The following is a 17,493-nucleotide window of genomic DNA, read 5'->3' as shown; positions in this document are numbered from 1 at the left end:
TTTTATTTGAAGATTTTTTTATTGTTTAAACCACTCATTCTAACAAGGATAACTTGTGCTATATAATGTGCTTTAAACGTTTGAAAAGAACAATGATTGCAAATATATTTCAGATCAAAATTTTATATTATTTAAAACAAAGAATTCGAACAAAGAAAACGGTTAATAAAAAGCCATTATATTAAAAAAACAAACGATGTTTTTTTAATCAACCAAACATAATGGAATTGGCCACTTTACACACTGTGTAACAATCACCATTTTGCCTATGATTAAAAATATTTCGTATTTCTTCCATTTTTCCTTTTGTTCATTTTAGTGAAGTTAAAGAGCTGAAACCTTTGTTGTTGTGAATAGATTCATCTGATCGAATTATTTCACATACTTGGCAATGGCTGAAAAAATATTTTTTTGCTTCTTCTTGGACCAGTTGGTTTTTCCATATTCCCTTCTCTAAAATGTTCTCCATTCTTGTTGCGATTTGTTAATCTTAATGACTCCTTAGGGGGTGAAATCCAGTCTTTTTCTACAAACATTTGGACAACTCAAAATATTGTAATAATCCTGAAAGTTTCAATAAATGATAGTGCTAATTTCATGAATTATTTTTATCGATAGAATTTATTTTTTTAAATTGTGGTCCTTCGAGCAGGATTTTAACCAGCTCCAGAATTGCGTGTAACCCTTTCAATACTTTGAACCCAAGCTTTTCTGAGACTGCCGCAGTGTCCGTATGAAATATGTTTGTAGTCGGCTTCAAAGGCAAACAAATATGCGGTCCGGGCGGTAGAAGAGTGGGGCCCGGACACAGTATTGTGGGCCGGAGAGTCTGCGTTTGTTTGCAGCCAGATCTTCAGACTTTAGACTGCAAATGTCTGGCGGGCAAGCAAAGTATTTTATAGATCATTCAAACTCAACGCTATGAGTGCAAGGGAGACAGCTTTCAAAACAGTTAGAGCCACGCTAGGTGTAAGAGAGAGGTCACACAATAGGGAAATATAACTTTTTTTTCATTTTAAAGTAATAAAAGTCTGTGAAATAGTCTGTCCAGTAAAAAAAATGTATTTCAAAATTTGTAGTTTTGAATTCCTGAAAAACCGGTCATTCCATTGGCCACGCCCCTAATACGTAACCTGTAACTTGTTCCTGATTTTTTAAATTTGTCAAGAACATTATCATAAATCTTGACATCACAACTAAGGCCAAACACGTCTCGTTTTTCTAGCAACGTATTTTTTTTTTTTCATTAATGTTTGAAAACTTTTCTCCACAATATAGATATTGATTTTAAAAATACAATTAATTTTTCTAAATCTATTTCATATACATATTTTATCGGTATTCGTAGTATGTGATATTTCTCTATCTGTTCAATCGTTAAAAACATTAGAATTCTACGAAAAAAATTAATGCAATTATTTTGTTAAAAATTATTAAAAAATTTCACATTTAAAACACATAATTATAAAGATAGAATAATTAAAGAAATTTCCCTACTAGAGCAATACATTGGAACACCAATAGCAGCGTATCTTGATCAATTTTGTTACATTAAGGAAATATGATCAGTCTTACGCCTCAGGTGCCAGTCCAGAGACTAGAAATATTTTAATGTTAAAACACAGTTTCAAATAAGTATTTTACATCAACCATGTCGGGAATCGAACCCGAAACATCTTGCATAGCAGGCAAACGTGCTGATCACTACACCACTAAACGAAGAAATATGCGTATTCAACAATAGCAAAATGGTGAATGTTTCACAGTGTATAATGTGACCACTAAAACGTAACATGCACCATGTTTGAACATCTTTATTCCTTCGATTCTCCCATGTTTTGGCTTTCGTAAAGTTTTAGAGCTGAAACCTTTATTGATGCCGGTGAGATTCATCTGATTGTTTTCACCTGCTTACTAAGAAACACCCGAAAATATTTTTTAATTTGTATACTTCTTTAACATCAACAGAGATGAAGAACATTTTAGAGAAGGCAATATAGAAGTCTAGGCATCTACAGGGCTTATGACCTGTCATTGGCTGGTTTAAGTGACCACTTTACACACTGTGTAACATTCACCATTCTGCCCATATTTGTACATCTATATTCTTTTAATTCTTTCATCTGTTGATGTTTGTTCAGTTAACGAGCTGAAACCTTTATTTATGCGGGTGAGATTCATCTAATTGAATTATTTCACCTGCATACTATGCAAAGCATGAAAATTTTTATTTTTTTCAATATCTATACTTCTTCATGGACTAGGTGGATTTATCAACAACATTTTGAGTTTGTTCAAATTTTTGTTGACAAGGACTGGATTCAACTCCCTGGGGAGCTGTTTACATTAACATATTACAACAGAGATAAAGAACATTTTAGAGAAGGCAATATAGAAGTCTAGGCATATACAGTCAATACAATGTCATGAGCACTGTAAATACCTCAATTTCTTTATTCTCTTCCCTAAAATGCTCTTCAACTCTGTTGTGATATATTAAGCCGAACAAATCATTGTTAAAATAATCATAAAACCAGATCCATACTTCAGACGTTAGATGCAGATGTCTGGCTGGGCTTGAAGGCGTTGGACCGTGAATGTCTGACCGCTGGCGCTGTGTTCGCCCTTCGCCGTTCGTCTGAGCAAACAAATAAGGATAACTCATGCGGCGTTTTTCTTTGCATTTAAAACGCTTTAACTGTGAAAATAAATATACTTGCTTTGTTTGTTCTGATCTATGAATAGTGATCAAAGAAATTTTTGTATCTAGTACCTAGCAACTTAAGTACCGAAGCATTTTATACCCATTTCAAACGCCCCGAATTTAAATGTTTATCCACAAAAAAATCTTAAAATTTTTATTGGTTTACAGTTTTATTAATCAAATATTTCGTTCTTAACCAGGATTGCTAACGATAATTTCTGAAATCTATTATAGGGTTAAATTTAACGTAAATTGTCAATCGATTGAAAAAACTGAATGGATGGTTCTGTGGCTTGGATCTATATGGGCCGATGTCGTTGTTCAGTAAATAACGGCATTTATCGATATTATCCCTAGCCGATAACTTTTATTTCCCATCCCTCCCATGACCCATGCTTACGGTACCTACCTTTCATCAAGATAGAAGATATTCAAAATTAGAACATTTGGATTTTGGAACAAAACTAAACAATATTTTGACGTAACATTAGATTACATAAAAATTCTTGGATTCGTCGCGCTCCGTAGTAAACATCGTTACATTTCATAGTTCACAATATCATCATCCAGTGCCTGAAATTGAAGAACATTCACATTGTAGGTCCATATCGTTGTTTCTATCCTTACTTCAAATATTCCCAACCTTTTAGAAAACTAAATGAAATTAGTTTTTTCGCTATAGTCCGTTTTTTGTTGACGGTCGTAAATCGCTATATTACAGGAGATAATTATTTAACCGTTTCGTGGCATTACAAAGAACTTTTTGACCTCTTTGGTATAAATTGATAATAAAAAATATTACAACACAAGTATGTGTGTATAAAATAATTAAATATACAATATTTTTTATTGACATCGACCCTCTACAAAATAGTGGCAAAAAAATAAATAAATCTGACATTGGCCCTTTTAAATACAAGCCACTGAGTTATTATTGGATAATTATAACGTTTTACGTTTATTTTATTTCTTTGTAAGGTGTGACGATATTTCCCGCATATTTTTTAAAACAATGTTTTCATGAGATAAATAAATAAAAAGACAACCTTCGCTGTATTTGAGGAAATATTGATAATATTTACAGAATAGAAAAATGCATATCATTTTTTTTAAAGAAACAAAGAACATTATCATCGTCACGCCCCTCCCACGTCCAGTGGTGTATTTGGCACTGCATTCGTAAATCAAATGCAGCGTATTTTTACCACCTGTTACTTAAAAATAAGTTGACCCAGCTAGGTCAGAAACAATGAAATGTTGCAGTTTAAATAACCTTTGAAATCATTATTTCATGCCCACTCTGACTGGAATCGAACCCAGGATCTTAGAGATGGTAGGCGAACGCGTAAACACTTTTATATAAGATTTTTATTTCATAATATCTATGATTATTGTTTTGTCTAATGAACACCGTATTGAGAATTGCAAAAATAATTAATGTCTAAATATATTTTTTAATACTGTAAAATTAACATATGCTAATAAATGCTCATAATAAAGTATGATAAAGCATCTAGGAACCAAAATTTTGGGTATGGGCCGTACCTGATTGTCACTTAAGGCTGTATCTCTGTACTTAATAAATATTTATTCTTTAAAATAATACCATATAATGTACTTTCATAGCTCCAAAACTGTTCAACGCATTTTTTATGGATAACATAAGGGAGATTAATTATTTGAATTTGTTTCGATTTAAATTTTCTTTTGAAATTATTGTTAAAAAGGGAAAATTTAAATTGACAATGAAGTTAAGTGCATAAATGAAATTAAAAAAAAAACCGTTCTTAAAAATAGGAGTCTGATTACAACACGTCTTGCAGCTACTAAGCGCATGGATAATTGGAATTCTAGATCCCATTTACAAAGTTTTAATAGTTTTTATTAAATTTACATACAGAAGCTAGATTTCTAATTGTCTTGCAGCTACAAAGCGCACGTACAAGTGGACTTCTAGCAACCTTAAATGATATCTATAAATGTATATATAATGGACTTGAAAACTACAATGACTTACATGACTACTTGAAAAAATATATTGGAGACAAATTTTGAAAAGCATATAACTCTTCTAACCAGACAAGACACAACATCACTTGAACGTAGTTATGCAGAAAGCAGCCAGTCCACAATTTAGCAAAAATTAGATATCGATGTTATCGGGTGCAGTAAGGTCAATTCTATGTTCTATTTAAAACAGCCAGATCTGTTTCATACAAAATACTGTATTAATCACCTCTTAAAAAAGGTGCCGATCACAAAAATTTAATTTTTCAATTCGCAGAAAACAGCCACAACACTAGAAAAATCTTATAGAACTTTAAAAATCATCAAAACTGGTCAAACACATAAGTAGATTCTCGTTTATCATTAAAAAAAACAATGTATTCATTGTTTATCAAAAACAACCCAACTGTTGTGTAGACTTGATTAAACACTCTTTTCACAAAAGTGCCATTTTCTCGGTTCAAGTTTTCTATAGCTGGCTGCTTTTTGCATAACTACGTTCACTTGTCCTAATAATAAAATGTTTATAAACACCAAACGGTTTCAAAAATAATACTTTTTATTAATTAGGAAATATTAATTTAGAAATTACATTTTATAATTGCTTTAATAATAAAAATAATCGTAATGTTTGAGTGGCACGGTGTAGTAGAATTAAATGTCGTCAATGTGAAATTAAACGTTTGCTGCAAATGCTGAAGTAGTCAAAAACAAAAGTTCTGGTACTTTTGTCCGCGTACTTGTTCATATTTATCTGTACTTGTGTAGTTATATACGTACGTTCACGGTACACGGTACACGGTACTAATAACAACTGTACTCGGTAAACTGGATAAAACTAAATTCTCTTGAAGTTTTAAGTACATGTTCTATTCAGGAGTTTACAGTTGATAAATTAAATAAGTTCTACGTCATTTTAATGGATTTTCAGATATGTGTTTACTACGCCAACACACCGGGACTAAGCTTAAAAATATAATGTATGTTTTGGATATTGTGAGCTGAGAACTTTTTTTTTTTTTAAAGAAAAAGAAATATTTGCGTTCTTGCGATTTACCCAAATATTTCATTTTGAGGGCCATTTTTAACGAGTTTTAAATAATTCACTATCAGAAAATGGAATCAAGTTGGGGTAGAGTGAGATTCGAACCACAGACCTTTGGTCCGTGAGTCCGAGACACTAGCCACAGGACCACAACCCGATTTAAATATTTAAAAGCAATTTTTTTTCGTGTATTTTATCGACAAAGTTAGACAATGTAATTATAAATAAATACTGTACTGTACAATCAAGTTTTTATAACTGATTAAGTTGATTATCAACAAAGATTATCTATAGATTGATTATCCAAAAATCAATAAAGTAAATAATCATAAATAAATCTAGTAAAATGAAGGTTTAATGCTTAAGATCATTTAAATCAGCTAATGACAGGTCGGCATCGTGGTGTAATGGTCAGCGCGTTAGCCTGTCATGCAAGAGGTCTCCGGTTTGATTCCCAACATAGTAAATATGAAATATTTATTTAAAAGGATGTTTTTAAAGTCGAATATTTCATAGTCCCTGGACTGGTACCTGAAGCGTGAGACTAATCATCTTACCTTCATGTAACAAAAGTGATCAAGATACGCTGCAGTTGGTGTGCCAATCCAGTGTCCTATGCACCAAGAAAGGAAAAGGAATGATGTTGGTAAATGACAAGTCATAAGTACTGTAGATGCCTAGATTTCCACATCCCCAATAATGCATTTATCTTAGTGAGAAATTAGTATCTTTAGATGAAATTCTACTTCAATTCCAGTATTGGTCTTCAAACATTATGACACACTTAACATTTCGGTCAGTTATGATACAACATACATATTGAGTATTTTTCACATGTATTTTTTTACTGATCAAGAGGACGATTTTAACCCTGGGTGGCGGCTATGATATCAAATTAGTCGAAGTAAAATCACGAATTGAAATGTCTCTCTTATTTAAAAAAAATAATGAAATCGTGTTTTATTATAACATGCTTAAATTATATGATTATTTATATACATTATGTAGAACAATTTATGCCTGTATATACATACATGTTAAAACCTGTATTTAAAAACACTTTTATATAAACGATCTTTGTAATATCGATGTCCTTGTAAGCTGTTATCTTATGCTGATGATACCGCAAAAATTGCGCTAGATAAATCCCGGGAAGAGACTGTTATAAAAGCCAATAAATATATATAAGTAATCAACGAGTGGCTAGATCGGAATCTCCTTGCTCTTAATTGCGAAAAAACTTTTTAATTGGTATCCTGACGAAGAGACGGGTACGTCTCGAAACCGATAGCCATAGAAAAGTCGGTAAGTGGTTATATAGAAATATTTAATAACATTTAGTAAAACTTTCTTCATAACTTTTTCCTAACTCTTAATCGTGAGCCCCTTCATCTAACCTTAACATTAGGTTTCATAATAAATACTGTAATATTGACCTGTAAGTTATAACTGTAAAAAAAGGAAAACTGAAAACAAGTTTAAATATTTTGGAGTAACGGTAGACTGTCAAAAAAATGTAAACAAATTGAGATATTTTACTTATATTTTCAAACGTTTTTTTTATTTTTAATATTATGATTTTTTTGTTTTTTCTTACAATATACATAAGCGGTAAAACAGTGTATAAAAAAAATTAAGGATAATTACACAGCAATAAAATACATATTAACAGTAAAAATACTAAATTAAAAATCCCACAAAGGCATGGCCTGTTCGTGGGTATACAAGAAATGTTGATGAATTTTGCTCCTTTAATAAAAAGACAGTTATAATATTTTTGTGTAACATAAGTATGAGAAAAGAAAATATTATGTAAAAGATTATAAGGTTTAATTAGTTATCTTCATCCAAAAGCTAGAAAAATGGTTTATCATGCCCTTGTATATATTTTTTTTTCTCGTGGAATAATTGGATGGGGAGGAGCCTATAATAATCATATGAATTCTTTAGAAACCATACAAATACTAATTATTTAAGTCATAATTTATCAAAATTCTAATTTTCCCTTTAACCAATTAGTTCTGAAAGCCGAACGTTTTAAATTACGAGAAATATATTACCAGCAGTGACTAAAATATGTTTTTACGCGCCAATATTTATTGCCTTAAAATTTTAATAGATCTAGTAGAAGAGTAAATAGTTTACTTAAAATCCCTCTTAAATCCAGATTCGCGCAAAAACATTATATTTTTATAGCTCCAAAACTGTTCAACGCATTTTTTATGAATAAAATATGGGAGATTAATTATTTTAATTTGTTTCGATTAAATTTTTTATTGAAACTATCTTTAAAAAGGGGAAAATTTAAACTGTTAATAATAAGTGAAGTGTAAAAATGAAATTTAAAAAAAAGTCGTTCTTAAAAATAGAAGTCTGATAACAAAACGTCTTGCAGTTACTAAGCGCATGAACGGTTGGAATTCTAGATCCCATTTACAAAATGTAAGTTTTTTATAGTTCATAAAATTTACATATAGAAGCTAGATTACCAATCGTCTTGCAGCTACAAAGCGCACAAATAAGTGGAATTCTAGCAACCTAAAATGATATCTATAAATTTACAAACAAAGAACAGAGAAGTAAAATAGTTAAGTGTTTATTTTAAGAAGTAAGCAATAAAAAACTAAGCAAACAAAGCACTGTTATAAAATTTTATAACGATATCTATCATATTCTTCCAGTAGCCTTTTATGAAATGTATAATAAAAGGTTTACCTACATACAGGCAATGCCTTTGTGGGTTTTGTAATACCGTATTTTGTATTTGTAACTAATGTATACGTTTTGTAAAATGTAAAGAAAAAAATATAATAAAAATGTAATGAATATATAATTATATGGCGGCCTTCGTGGTGTAGTGATCAAGACGCTTGATTCACGCACGGTAGGTTCCGGGTTCGATTCCCGGTGAAAACACAAAAAAATAATGTGGTTTTCTCAAGCCTGGGTATTCTGTGTTGTAATTCACCACTGTAATTGTGGTGCAAAAAATAGATGAATAAAATAAAAATAATTATTTAAAAATGTCTATTGTGGTAACACGACATTAAGGCACCGTCTTCTGCGGGATTTTTCAGTAGTCTTTTAAAAGTTCACAAAAACCGTATAACTAGGAGTGTTCTATGTCTCTTGGAGTTTGGTTTCTGATAGAGTAGTTGCGCAGTTCCACAACGTTGGCTAATCGTTGCAGCTTGGAAACTCCCTGCACTCTCCCACGTATCGGTGCTTAGGCATACAGTCATGTTAAATCTACCCCGGAAATGCACTCGGAACTCCCTTATTTAAATTCACAGTGGAGGACTCGCCGCTTGTCATCGTTTACTAGGAAGCCTGTCTGTGTCTCTATCCGTTTAGGAAATAAGGGAAATCCTTCAGTTTCCGAATTATATGATAATTAAAATGATGTGATAATCTAACGATAGCTCCCTCGGTATATTTGAAAATCTTAATGTCAAATATATAAAACATCTTTAAGTAAAAGCTTTGTTACTATACGCACGTATACATTATTCTCTACCTTCCGTTACAAATACAAGAGTTACTAGATACTCCACCCTATGTTGCAAAAAAATAAACAAATAAATTCAACTTTCGGTCAAAGAGGATTGACCTACTACTCGGTTAAAGTGTACAATCTACTTCCACTATCCATAAGGACGATTAGTAAGTTCTCACAATATAAAATTGCTATTAAGAAATAGATAGTGGAGGTGGGTTGCGCACGGATCGATGAGTGGATCAAGCCAAAAAGGTAAAATGTATGCACTGTTTATGAATTTTTTTTAATTGGTCTGTATAAATTGGTTATGTTTTTTATAAATATTTTTGCTTTTTATTGTTTATAAGGTTAATTATAATTAAGTTAATTGGATTGATTACGTTTTTTTATTGTTATTATTATTATGTTAACTTTGTTAAATAGCTAATCTTAGGCATGTTTCACATTTTGTAAAATGTTTCCCTCGGCACGGGACACTCCAGTGAGGGAACATTTTTCTGTATAAAAAAAAGAATACAAACAATGTAAAAGTATAAATGAATAAATTTGCATAAACAATTTTACTCCTGAAACCATTGTGCATATATGTATATTTCACACAAACATGCATATAATATTATTTTTGTTCAAAGCATTAACTTTCTGCTTAAACGTTTTAAGTTATGTTTAGTTATTATGTTAGTAAATATTAGTATTTAACCGCTTACCTACTTTTTATGTTTACTGATTTCGAGACGTGCCCGTATCTTTGTCGGGACACTCACTACACCTACATGCAAATACCAAAATACGCGGTGATTGTAAAGATAAAAGTGTATTTTAGCATATGCATGTTGGTGTAGTGAGTGTCCTGACGAAAATGCGGGTACGTCTCGATACCGGTAGAAATGAAAAGTCGGTAAGTGGTTCAATACTAATATTTAGTGACATTAACATATATAATACTTTACTTAAGATGATTTATACTTTGTATAAATACTAATATTTACTAACATTAATACGAGTACCTATATGTAATCAATTTAGATGAATCGAACTATTTCTCAAAACTAGTAAATTCGAGTTATAGTCCTATTTATTATTTATTATTTATTTTGACACTTTATATACATATACAATATAAATACATATAAGGGCGGGCATATTGCCTTAGGGCAATTTCTTCCTACCTACCCAAACCGTTCAGTTTGAGAAAATTATAAATACATGGACATATTGAATCTTACAATTTTATACAAAAATTAAAAGCAATGATTAACAAAAATAAATATATATTTCAAAAAAAATAACACTATACTATGTAGAAAGAAGAGGGAATGGGAAGGAAAGAAGAAGGATAAAGGAACAATGGAAACGAGCCATCGATATTTGTTAATGTATATAGCAGTTTATCGGTATGAAAAGTTTATAAAAAACATTTACAACATATGCCTACATTTACTTTTTACCCATTTATGTCTGAATACTTTTCTAAGGATATAAAAAATATTTTCGTATGTACTTACATGAAGAATTATTTTTAAAATACTGTTTACTTTTTAAGTTTTTATATTTTATGCTTTCGAAATTATTCTATTTTTATTTTTAATATAATAATATAGATTGCTTTTTAATTTTGGTACGTTCGCGAGTAAATTACATTTTAATTTCGTGTTCATTTGAATGAACACAGAACCAAAAGGGTTAGTAATAATAACAAAATAATACCAGGTTGTGGGCCCGGGGCTCGTTTTGCGGACTCACGGATCAGAAATCTGAGAGTCGAATCCCACCCTACCCCAACTAGACTCCTATTTTGTGACTCGTTGAAAATGATCCCAGAATGTAAATATTTGGTTAAATCATAAGAATGCCAATATTTTTTTTTCTTTTTAATATTTAAAAAAAGAAGGGAAATAGTATCAAAAATAATTTGTTAAAATAATATGAAACGTCTACCTAATTGTGAGATCTGTTAACGAAATGTAATTAGAAATGAAGAAATTAGGAACAGAACCAGAATAACGGATATTATGGATCGCGTAGCAGAACTGAAGTGGCAATGGGCACAAGATGGACCCCTAAAATTTTAAGATGGAGACCTTGGGAGAATACGCGAGGCGTCGAAAGACCTCAAAAAAGATGGTCCTGTAGTGGGTAAAAGTTGGCTGCAAGAAACAACCGACGAAAAATGGAAGAATATGGAAGAGGCCTATATCCAGCAGTGGAGAACAGTGGGCTGAAGAAGGAGAAGAATAAATCAACAAAATGATAATCAAAACGTTAATCAAAAATGTCAAATTCTTTCCTAGTGCATTTGTCGTTTTCTTGTTTATCTTATCTAGCCTAAAGACCATTTGATTATATCAAACCAAATATAATGTGTATTTTGCAATTGAATAAAATTTAATTATCTTATAATTTTATTTGGACAAAAACGTCATGGGTAACTAAAAATCCAACAAATCATCCAATTTAACTTTGTTATTGACAGAAGTTTAAGTGCAGTGCCAATTCCACTTATCGTAGTTCGAAAGATATTCTTGTGAAAGTGAATTTCAGCCAAAAAAGGTAAAATTGAATGCTGAGGAGAGAGGACACCCATATACAAAGTGAATTTTGGCCCGAGTTTGGCGCGTGTAACCTTGCCAAAATAATTTCCCTTCCTTCCTTTTCTGAATTTTCACGCGAGATTTAACATGACTATTTTCTCCGAAACTAACTCCCATTTTATATTCAAATTGAATCTGTATTTTAACTATGCAGTGTCTTATTGTATACTTTTCAAATATTTTTTTATACTGATTTAAAAATAAACACTTTTAAAGTGTTGTCCCGTGATGTGTCACGGACTCACCGATCAATAGTCTAAGGTTTAAACCTCCCATTATTACAACTTGAACTAACTAAAGTGTTATTTTATGTCAATTCATAAATGTGGTAAAAAATATTATTAAATAGTAGAAATCATGTAATGAGCCGTTTACTTTGAGATTGCACATTTTCGCCTTACCACATAAATTTTTTATATTTCTGAGCGAATTTTCACTAACTTTATTGATCAAAATTTATTTCATAAATGTAAAAACGTTGCGCTACTTAAATGCTTAAATTACACAATATTTCACAATTCTTACCCTGGCAAAACATTAAAAAAAACAATCTAGGAACTAGCGATTGATAAAACAATAATGTGTCGTTTTCTTATTTGGATAAGGAAAAATTATGATTATTATGCCGTTTTTGTCAAAAAATGTCGCATGATATAAATAAAAAGGTTTCTAGTAGAATAATTTCCTATTAAAATTATTTGTTTACGAGAACGTGGACTTTTACAATAGCAATTCATTATAATAAATCGACTATCGTTGTATCAAATGTATTTCCCTTGTCATTTAAACCATAAAAGGGTGTCATCTTAATCATGTTTTGCGTTTTCCCTGTGAATCATATATCCTGAATCCTTTCTGTTAAACTGTTTCTGCCTCTTTCCGCATCAAAAAAATAAAGTCACTAAAGTGACTCAGCACACAAGGTTTGAGTCATCGTCAGCTATTAGGGGTTGAATATTTTAACATATTCGCAAGCACGAATATTCTCATGGTGAAATTCAAATTATAATCATCGGCCACCAATAAATCCAATAGTTTAACTATCGCCATGCTCCATCTAATTCGGGTTTTACTATTCTACGAAGTTAATCCGAGTGGGTCTTTTTTAACCTTCTGGATTACATATAAAAAATAAATGAAATCCTATTTGATAATGTGTTCGTTCTTCATTCCAATCTTCGTATATATCCCTAAGAGTGTTCAACGCTATAGATTTAGATGAACTAATCAAGTTCCCCAAAAAAATGTCCATGTTTGAGATGAAGGTCCATAACTGGATTTTGTAGAGGGGAAGAGATCATTGTATAAGATGGCTCCGGGAATAAATTTATAGCATCGAAACTGTCTTCATTATTACCCTTATACATATGTTTACCATTTTTCAATAAACTTAATAGTGATGTTTATTAATTTGTAAATTTGTATTTTGAATATTACAAATTGAAACATGTATAAAGATCAGCGCGTTTGCCTACCATGCAAGAGGTCTCGGGTTTGATTCCCAACATGGTTAATATAAAATGTTTATTTAAAATGCTGTTTCTACACTACAATATTTCATAGTCCCTGTTCTGGTACCTGAAGCGTAAAACTGTATCATCTTACCTTGTAACAAAATGATCACGATACGCTGCGATTGGTGTACCAATGCAGTGCCCTATGCATCATTAGGTGCGGAAAGGAAATGACGGTGACGATGACGATGACGAATTGAAACACTATCGAAATGTATTACTTAATTGAATTATGAAATTATTAAAGAATTACATATCAATTTTGCATACGTGACCTTAACTATGCTACACTATGTTTTATTAAATAACTTATCAGTATTATATAATTTGATATGTCTATATTTGTCTTATGTATTTTGTATATTGATGTGTCATAATATTTGTAAATATAAATATACTTTAATATAGGAGAGTCCCGACTTAACACGGAATTTTGCAAGTCGGGACATGAAAATGAATAATGGTTTTGTAATAAAATTGTGTGTTTTGTATGTAATAAATAAATAAAATACCGATCGTCATCATTTCCCTTTCCGCACCAATTGGTGCATAAGCCACTGAATTGGTACTCCAATTGGAGTGTATCTTAATATTTTTGTAACGTAGAAGGTGGAACGACGAGCTTTCGTCAGGTACAAGCACAGAAGCATGATATATTCCAGTGTCTGAACAACCTTTGTTATCAATATTTCATGTCGGCCTCACGCAGAGGAATGCGTCAACCACTACGCTACCAGGCGGACTTATTTCCACTCTATTTTCTTATTGATTTTTAGTAGCCATCGAGTTGAAAGCACTAATCAGATTTCTGGTTCTATTTCACACATAGAACTATATTCTTGATCCGCTCGGACTATCTAATACTTATCCCTTATTTCATTTACCAAGAATCTGTAATCTAGATTAAAAAACACTGAACACATGTTGGCAGATTTCTTTTAGGTATTTGTAATAATCTATAAAACTGTTTATAACATTAAAATATTTCGTTTATTTTAACGCTTTGACAATACGCAGATCCGTTGAGTTCCAAAACCGGTCTGCATATCGCACCTTCAAGATGAAAACAACTTAACTCAAAAAAAGCTTAAAATGAGTTAAGATCTTAAAACGACTTCAACGAACAGTATCCATATTTCTGCATTAAAAAAAACGCAACATTCGGGTGGAATAGGACAAAAACGTTACATGGGTCTCTTGATTGCTCAGAGAATTTATATTCCGTATCAATACGGAAGCGACGCAATTAGTGTTGTGTTTACATTGCTGTGTGAAGGACGCAACGCAGACAAACATATAATGACCGAAAGCCGGTTGAGTCGATTTTATTTCGACACAAATGGCATATTTACTTTATTTTTTTAAATTGTTAAACTACTAATTTTGCTTTGTGATTGTTTCGTTTCGACGTACCGATAATCTTAGTGACCTATTTAAGTAAATGTCATTTTATTATTTCAATTATCGATAATCTTAGTGACTTATTAACGTTTATCTCATCTCGTAAATAAATAAAAACATTTGTTTGGTGACCTGATCTGACCTAATAAAAATTATGTCATTATCTTATTTATCAAAGTTCTTTTGTTTGTTTTTTGTAATCTTATAGTTGACTCGTTTTCGTCCTAAAGGTGCGATATGTGTAAATATTTTTTACGACTTTTTTTATATATTATGTTTCCTTTTAATTGTAGCTGTCTCATCTACTTATATTATTTATTATACATACATATTTTTATTATATTATGTTTAAAATTTTACCTTATCTTATTTTGTAATTTATTCACTGCTGTGATTATAATTTTCTGAAATTTTATTCAAACCTTGAATAAATAAATGTTTCCTTTCCACTTTCTAGTTTCCCATAAAATATGATAAATTCGCTCTTCCGTGTGAATATTTTATTCCTGGTACTGTTCCAGGAACTCTGATTTCACTATTTGTCTGGCTAGGATGTAACGTTCACTTTCTTAATTCATTCAGCACTTGGATATTCTTTTATTACTTTGTATTATTTGTAGGTATGTGTTTATGAGTGTGAATCAAGTTCACCTGTAATGCTTATTTTTTTAATTGTTCAAACCCTTTGTTTGTATTTTTTTGGATTTACTTACTTTACTACACGGAATATCTAAGGGAACTATGCATTCCAGATGAACTAGCTGACAGGTGTCTCACGCTTAGATCAGCTACGTCTACGGCGAGAGGAAAAGTTATTATACCTCCTCGCAAACAGCACACTAAATTTAGTGAACGCGCATTTGCGGTCGCAGGCCCTTTGGCATGAAATGCTCTCCCAGCAGAGATGCGAGGCTGTGAAAGTGAAGTGATGTTTCGGAAAAAACTTAAAACCCACTTGTTCTCTAAATCATTTGAATAAATCCGTAGCACGTGACAACAAACAAAATTGTTTTAATTAAATAACAAATTTAAAAGCTTCAATTAAATTAATTTAACAATAAAATCACTATTTAAAGCGCTCTTGAGGTATTTTATTACGAAAATGGCGCTATATAAGTTATCCATAATAATAATAATAATAATAACGAGGCTATACCAGTGAATTAACGTGAAATGTTATTATAAATGTATAATTTTAGGTTGTATTATTACACACGTTCTGTTTGAAAAATTCAGTTCTAGTCAAGAAATATGTTGTAATTCATATTTAAAGCATTAACTTTTTGGTCAAAAATTTCATTTTCAGTTTTTACGTGTCTACCGGTGTTCAAAGAATTAAGTTTCAGTTAGGAAATATTCTGATTTTCATATTTCAAGCTTTAACATTGTGGTCAAAACTTTCAATAAATGTTTTTTTCATGTCTACCAGTTTCGAGACGTGTGTTTTTTCGTCAGGACACTTGTCAAACTAACATGCAAATCTCTCTTTACAATGCCCTGTGCACCAGCAGGTGTGTGTAATGATGATGTAAATATTGAGATCTAAACTCAGTGGTAGAAAATATAAACAGAGAATATTTCCATAATATATGTATAGACGAATAGCAAAGTAGCGTTACTCTCCGGAACACGATTTTTCTCAATTTTCCCATCCCAACGTGCGGACATTTTTCATGCAGAGAAAATACATTTAAATACATCACGCGCAGATTTTTCCCACGTTTTCCCGCGCTTTTTGCATGAAATATTTTCCTTTTTGGGGATGTTCAACAGCCTACCAGTATGTTATAACAAAACATTATGATTCATATGAAGATTCTAATGTGATAGCACCTACGCAGATGTAATGGAAAAAAACAAAAAGACAAAAACAAAATTTATTGTTCGCGGAAAAATTTCATGCTTGGATTCGCAAAATTCAAGATTGAATATGAGATTTGAATGTTATTGTGTCCATTTTAGTAAGTTTGTTTTTTAGTGAAATCCAGTTCTTGTCTACAAATATTTGGACAAACTAAAAATATAATCAAAATATTGATAAAACCAACTTGTCCAAGAATAAGTATACAAAAACAAAAATGTTTTCAGTCGTTGCGTAGTATGCAGCCGAAATTTTTCAGCCCGATGAATCTCACACGCATAAATAAAAGTTTAGCTCTTTAACTTCACAAAAAACAACATATGGAAGAATTGAAAAAAAATGGATGTTAAAACATAGACTGAATTATGAATGATACACAGTGAGTAAAGAAAAGTGATCATATAAATGACCAATGACAAGTGATAAGCTCTATAAATGTCTAGTCTTCCATTTTCCTTCTTTAAAATATTTTCATCTCTGTTGTCATGTGTTTGTTTTTTATTTTTCTTATGAAATTAATTTTCTTTAGTAGCCTGTAATTAAAAAAAAAAGTTAATTTAAATGTCAACTTTATTTTTCACGCTAAATATTATTATTTTTTACTAAAAATTATTTAGATCTTGACTCTACGAGGAACAGCATTAAAAACAATTACATTATTTCATTTCATTTTGTATTGATAGTCGAATGTACCTTAATTGTATTATATTATAGTTAAAAGGCAGTGTTTCAATTTATATCAACTTATATCTATGTTCTTAATTATTATTTTTCTACATTCTTTTAAATTTAAGATTTTTTTAATATAACCGATGGGAAAAATGAACTTTTGTTCTCTCTACTGGAATATATGTATGTATGTACTATATGT

The 17,493-nt window shown here is 31.0% G+C and overlaps 1 protein-coding gene across 1 annotated transcript in view; it reads left to right on the top strand.

The window, feature by feature from the left end:
- LOC148282602 (uncharacterized) overlaps nucleotides 1-17,493 on the top strand; it is a 372,381-nt gene that overhangs the window by 62,902 nt on the left and 291,986 nt on the right. The gene's annotated exons all lie outside the window — the stretch shown is intronic.

The sequence above is a fragment of the Micrasema longulum genome, unplaced genomic scaffold, assembly GCF_059751315.1.
Source record: "Micrasema longulum isolate JH-2025_06_02 unplaced genomic scaffold, ASM5975131v1 h1tg000311l, whole genome shotgun sequence".
Lineage (NCBI taxonomy): Eukaryota > Metazoa > Arthropoda > Insecta > Trichoptera > Brachycentridae > Micrasema > Micrasema longulum.
The sequence above is the reverse complement of the archived record's forward strand: the minus strand, read 5'-3'. Positions and strand labels throughout refer to the sequence as shown.